The 5380-nt window shown below is 37.9% G+C and overlaps 1 long non-coding RNA gene across 1 annotated transcript; it reads right to left on the bottom strand.

Annotated features, from left to right (window-relative positions):
* Nucleotides 1–226: 226 nt before the first annotated feature.
* On the bottom strand, nucleotides 227–4898 carry LOC108527198 (uncharacterized). The gene is made up of 2 exons (XR_001884730.1): nucleotides 4816–4898; nucleotides 227–579 (listed from the first exon to the last, which is right to left on the bottom strand). It is a non-coding gene; the product is annotated as an uncharacterized LOC108527198 (long non-coding RNA).
* Nucleotides 4899–5380: the final 482 nt, after the last annotated feature.

Genomic DNA, 5380 nt, shown 5'->3' with positions numbered 1-5380 from the left:
CAGAGACCATAGATAATAATTATGTTGCTGAGCCTACAGTGAATTTTTACGACTGATCCTCTTTTAAACTGGCAAAATAAGAGGATAATGTCTCCAGCACTAACAAGTTGGCAGGGAAGTAGCTGGCAACCCCTCCCACTAATGTTCCATCTGTGCGAACCTTCAGTATGATCCAGGATATTGTTTCCCCACACAGGTTGTGCCTGCAGTGTAATCAAGACAGAGAGACCAAGCATAGATATCTTTATTGTTTTTGAAAATGACTGCCATTGGAGGGTGAGCAGAGCCTGGGATTGAGTGCTAATGCTGTTATGTCCTTCTAAGAAGTATCCATGCAGTGATGTCGACAGGAAAATAACCGTTTCTAAGCACTGGCTTGTTGTCCAAGTGACATAAAAGTCACAGAACAAGAAGAACAGTTCCTTTCATTTTAGAAAAGCCTTTTGTTTCTTTTCCTGGAAACTTGGAAAATTGTTTTTGTTTAAAAATATCTTTTCTGTTGATTGCGAACACAGTGCATGTTACTTTCCCAGCCTTGACGCTCCTCCAGCATCCCCAGGCTCTGGATCAGATTTTGCTCTAAAACCTCAGGGGAGAAGAAAGAAAGGCTTGTGAATGCAAAGAGGGTGCACAAACCAGCTGAGGCAAATCCTGACTCCAGTCCCTGAAATGATGTCTGTCATTGTACACTTCTCATGCCACCCAAGAAGTGTCCCCTGATGTTTCAGGCAGCTGTCACATCTGCCTCCTCTGAGGTCCTAAATATTTGTTTGATATTTAAAATGTACTGCCTTGTGTTGGAATTATTGTACTTCATGGCTTATTTGTTTCTCCTTTCATATAGTTCACCGTGCCTGAAATAGGGCCTCATTGGACATACTTTTGTATCATGACTAAATAAGCAAATTCGAAGCCATCCCTGTTGAAGACCATGCACAGGGAAGCACCCTCAGGTTACTCACTAACGTAGGGAGGCACATTGCCATTGCTCACCTCACCTCAGTGGTGAACTCTCTATGGAATACCATGTAATAATAACTAATATGCTATTATTTTAAAATGCCAGTGTGCTTTTATGTGCTGGTTCTCGGCACTTTATATGATTAATACATTTAATTCTCACCATAGGAAGTAACTATTGTTGTCATCTCCATTTTACAGATGAGAAGACAAAGGTACAAAAGAGTTTAAATTTTTTTAAGATCTTACAACTAGTAGGTGGTGGTGTTAGCTAGCATGTGATCTGTCTTCAAAACCCAAATTCTTAAGCACTCCACACACTGTCTCTGGATGGGAGTCCTAAACGTCTACGAGGGACATGAATCCTGTTATATCATTTTTTCAGTATCTCTAAGATCTTATACAAGACAGAAATACAGAGGAGGCAAAGGAGGTTTTAATTATCTGCTTTTTCATGTGTTTTCCTTCATGGAATTCACTTTGAATACATTTTAAGGGTTTGAAGCAGCTCAGGAAATTATTTCTTTCTATCTTCTCTTTAGTTCATACGCTTAACTCCTACCCAACATTTGTTCACTCCCTTCCTCCTCCTCTAAACAAAGCAGAAGCGAAGAAAAATATTAATGCTACAAAAAACATTTGCAATGATCTATGCAACCCTTTCTCTGGAAGTTTCCATCATTATCGGATTCACCTAACAATTCCTATTCATCCAAACGTGGTCTCAATGGAGTTTTTCTTTACCTGTAGGCAGCTTAGTTGCCTCCCACTGTCCTTTGTTCATAGCCACATCAGAGTGACAGTCTTTTTAGAAGACTGGTGTTTATGCAGTATTCCTAGTTCTGTACATTACAGTGGGCACTTACAGTTTATGTTTTAAATGAATTAGTGAATCCAATACAAAGCCCTCATTTTATAGAGGAGGAAACTGCCGTGAAATTGGAAATGTAAAGTGGCTGATCACAGTCACATATCTAGTCAGTAGAAAAGCTGACCTCAAGTCAGCTACATTTTCCATTGCAAGACCTAGGTTGTCCTTCATAGCCTAAATCAAACCTGAGTTTCTTCATGCCTGAAAATCATAGCCCAGCAATAATAGGTATCTTCTTTATATTTTATAATGCTTATAATCTGTAGCACTCGTTTAGCTCTGGGTGCATATGTGTGTATTTTACTTTTCTCTACCTAGATTATAATTATTTTAAAGTTAGAATTGTGCCCTATCTTTTCTTTTCCATTCACAATGCTTTGGTTTCTTGAGTGTTTGAGCTTCTAAAATTAGGAGTTGATCATCTCATTCACTTTTTCCATTTCTATCATCACCTCTAACTATAGTCCCAAGTACATCCTCAAGTGCCAGTCTTGTTTCCAGCTGTTTGAATAGGCCCATGTCTCCATGTCTCCCTTGGAACCTGAAAAATACTCTGGACCACTAGCAACTGTCACAAAACTAAAATTAGGCCATTCTGAGATTGGGTAAAGTGGACTTATATTTTTTCCCTTAGAAGATCTCTGCGGAACTGCAGGGAATAATTATCATGCATGAAGACTTTTTTTTTTTTTTTTTTTTTTTTTGGTGTGCAAGTTACAAAGACTCATCACAGAGATTATCTTGAGTGATGGTGTGTGGAAGTGCAAGCAGACCTCAGAAGGCCTGGAGACAGATCAAAAATCCAGTAGCTACTCTTTCTATCATTCTCTCTCTCTCTCTCTCTCTCTCTCTCTCTCTCTCTCTCTCTATTACTCTCTCTCAACCTACCTCTACCTTTCTCTCTTAAACTCTCTCTCTGTCAAGGAACACATGTCTTTCTTTCTTCTATATGGCTGCTTTATCATTCTCTCTCTCCATACCTGTTGTCTCTGCCTCTCTATGTACATACAGGACAGCCATTGCCTTATAACTTCCAAGTACACTCATATAAGTCACGGATGTCTCTAAATCCCAATTCCAAGATCCTGAAAGAGCCAATATGATTGCACCAACTTGGTTCAGGTGTCCTATCCACTGTCCACTCAGTTATGGCCAGGAGTCATGGTCACTGAGAATAGATGAGTTTCTACCATTTGACATGGCCTCTGCTAGACACCATGGAGAAACATACAGGTGATAAAAGTGAAAATGCTACCTTCAGAAATTTAATAATAGATTACACAGTAAGATCTAGAATAACATATTTTTAATAGCTTGTATTATCTTTCCCACTATGAAAGAAGACAGGAAGGGCCATCATTATTTGGTCAGAAAAATGGACGAAAGACTATTATTTTCTTCTTCAATATTTCACCATTATACATACCTCAAAATTTCTATTGAAGCCCTCTGCTTTCTTATTCAAGCTAACCCCTTCACTGAGGATGGAGAAAATAGGGGAAAGATGTATAACTTCTTCAAGGTCCTTGTAATGTTAGGAATGTAGTATCCATCTTCTAGGGCCTACCATGATTGCTGGACCCGTTAGCATGCACCAACATTCCAAACAACCAACTAAATGAAGGGAGTAAGAAAGAAACGTTCCCCTTTTTTGAATAGCACTTACGAGAGGTGCCACTCAATATTTCTTGTTTATGTAATTGGTCAGAACTATTCATATGGCCCATACAGATGCAAAATAGGTGGATACATGTAATTCTTTTACTGGGCAACATTGTGCTCAGCTAAGAATCAGGAATCCATTTGCTTATAAAAGAGAAGAGCAGAATGGGTCTATTATAGTTCAGTAACCTCTACCACAACCTTCAGTTCCTGTCCTCAATCTATTTCTCTTATCCATAGTTTTTGATCCTGGTGACAATCTTTCCTGCCTCTTTTCAATCTTATCTTCCTTTGAATATTGTGATACTGAACTATGCCAATACTTTTTATTATCTGGTTACTTTATAACTTTCCTTGATTTCTCAATTTCCTCCTGCCCTCTAAGGATAGGTGTCCCAAAGACGACTCTGCCATTTCCTCTTTGCGTCTGCTTTCATCCACTCCCACCATTTAAACCATCAGCATTATTTTCTAGCTTGCTCTCTCTCTGTCTCTCTCTCTCTCTTCCCCACCCCAACTTCCAGGAAGCTATTTTAGATCACTCGCTGGTCATTTTTAATTAAAAGCCCAACATCTCCCAAAAATCTATTGAGGTATCAGAAGTACATTTATATTCAAAATGTAATGCAGAAAACTTTCAACAGGTAAACTTGCTCTGATTCCCTATATCAGATAAGTTTGCTTATTCCATACCTACATCACACCCTGCAGTTCTTAGGTCCTACAATAATTATTAAAGTTAACTACTTGAAGAAAGATTTGTTCCATGTCTCTATTTCCTAGTATACTAGGTCTTGAGAACAATAAAAATATGTCTCTTGTTATAGCACTGCATCTCCAATGACTTGCACAGTGCTTTGCAGAAAGTAATAATGAAGAATAGCAAATGGACGAGCAAATGAATGAATAAATATATCATTTGGTTGCCTTTCCGGGGTTCTCATAGGGTGAAATTATCTTGGTCCTCAATGTATTATCTTAGTTTTTAAGTAGACTAAGAATGAGTTTGTGCTCATTGGTGGAATCAACTGCCACATTCTTAAGATCGATATCTACCAAACAATTTTCCAAGACAGACACAAACACCAGAGTGTGCAGAAGAGTTTTGTCAGCCTGTCTAGTATTGGAAAACCTACATGAAAAGTCAAATTATATTTAGAAAGTTCATTGGCGATCAGAGAATCAGAACAAAATGGCGTAGTCAGGTGATTTAAAATTTAGTGTAGTTGGGCCCAGATATGCTGACATTTCTATGTTCATAATAAGGGTAATTTTGATCATAGGGGCAAAACACTTGAAATACGTGACTTATTCTTACTCACCCTTCCATAGTTTTTAAGAGTATAATAGATCTGAATTTAAATTCCAGCTCTATGTGACCTTGAGCAAGCTTCTTTTCTTCTCAGTCTTCTGTTTCCTCCTGTGGAAAAAAAACAAAAAATCAATACCTGTTGTAAGGATTAATAAGATAATTATATAAAATATTTAGCATAGTTCCTGGCATTTAGTGAGTCCTCAATCAATAAAGGATATTATTTCCACCCTCTAGGCTTCCATAGATAATCAATGTTTTTTAATTAACAGATTTATTTTTGTTATTTAAATTTTTTTGTCCTTCCAACTTTTATTTTAGGTTCAGGGGGTACATATGCAGGTTTGTTACATGGTTAAATTGAACAACCCAGGGTTTTGGGTTACAGATTATTTCACCACCAAGGTAATAACCATAGTACCTGATAGGTAGTTTTTTGATCTCTATCTTCCTCCCACCCTCTACTTTCGCAGAGTCTACTGTTCTCTTCTTTGTGTTCATGTGTGCTCAATATTTAGCTCCCACTTATCAGTGAGAACAAACAGTAGTTGGTTTTCTGTTCCTATAATAATGTG

This window comes from Rhinopithecus bieti, unplaced genomic scaffold, assembly GCF_001698545.2.
Source record: "Rhinopithecus bieti isolate Rb0 unplaced genomic scaffold, ASM169854v2 scaffold_2453, whole genome shotgun sequence".
NCBI classification, from domain to species: Eukaryota; Metazoa; Chordata; class Mammalia; order Primates; family Cercopithecidae; genus Rhinopithecus; species Rhinopithecus bieti.
The sequence above is the reverse complement of the archived record's forward strand: the minus strand, read 5'-3'. Positions and strand labels throughout refer to the sequence as shown.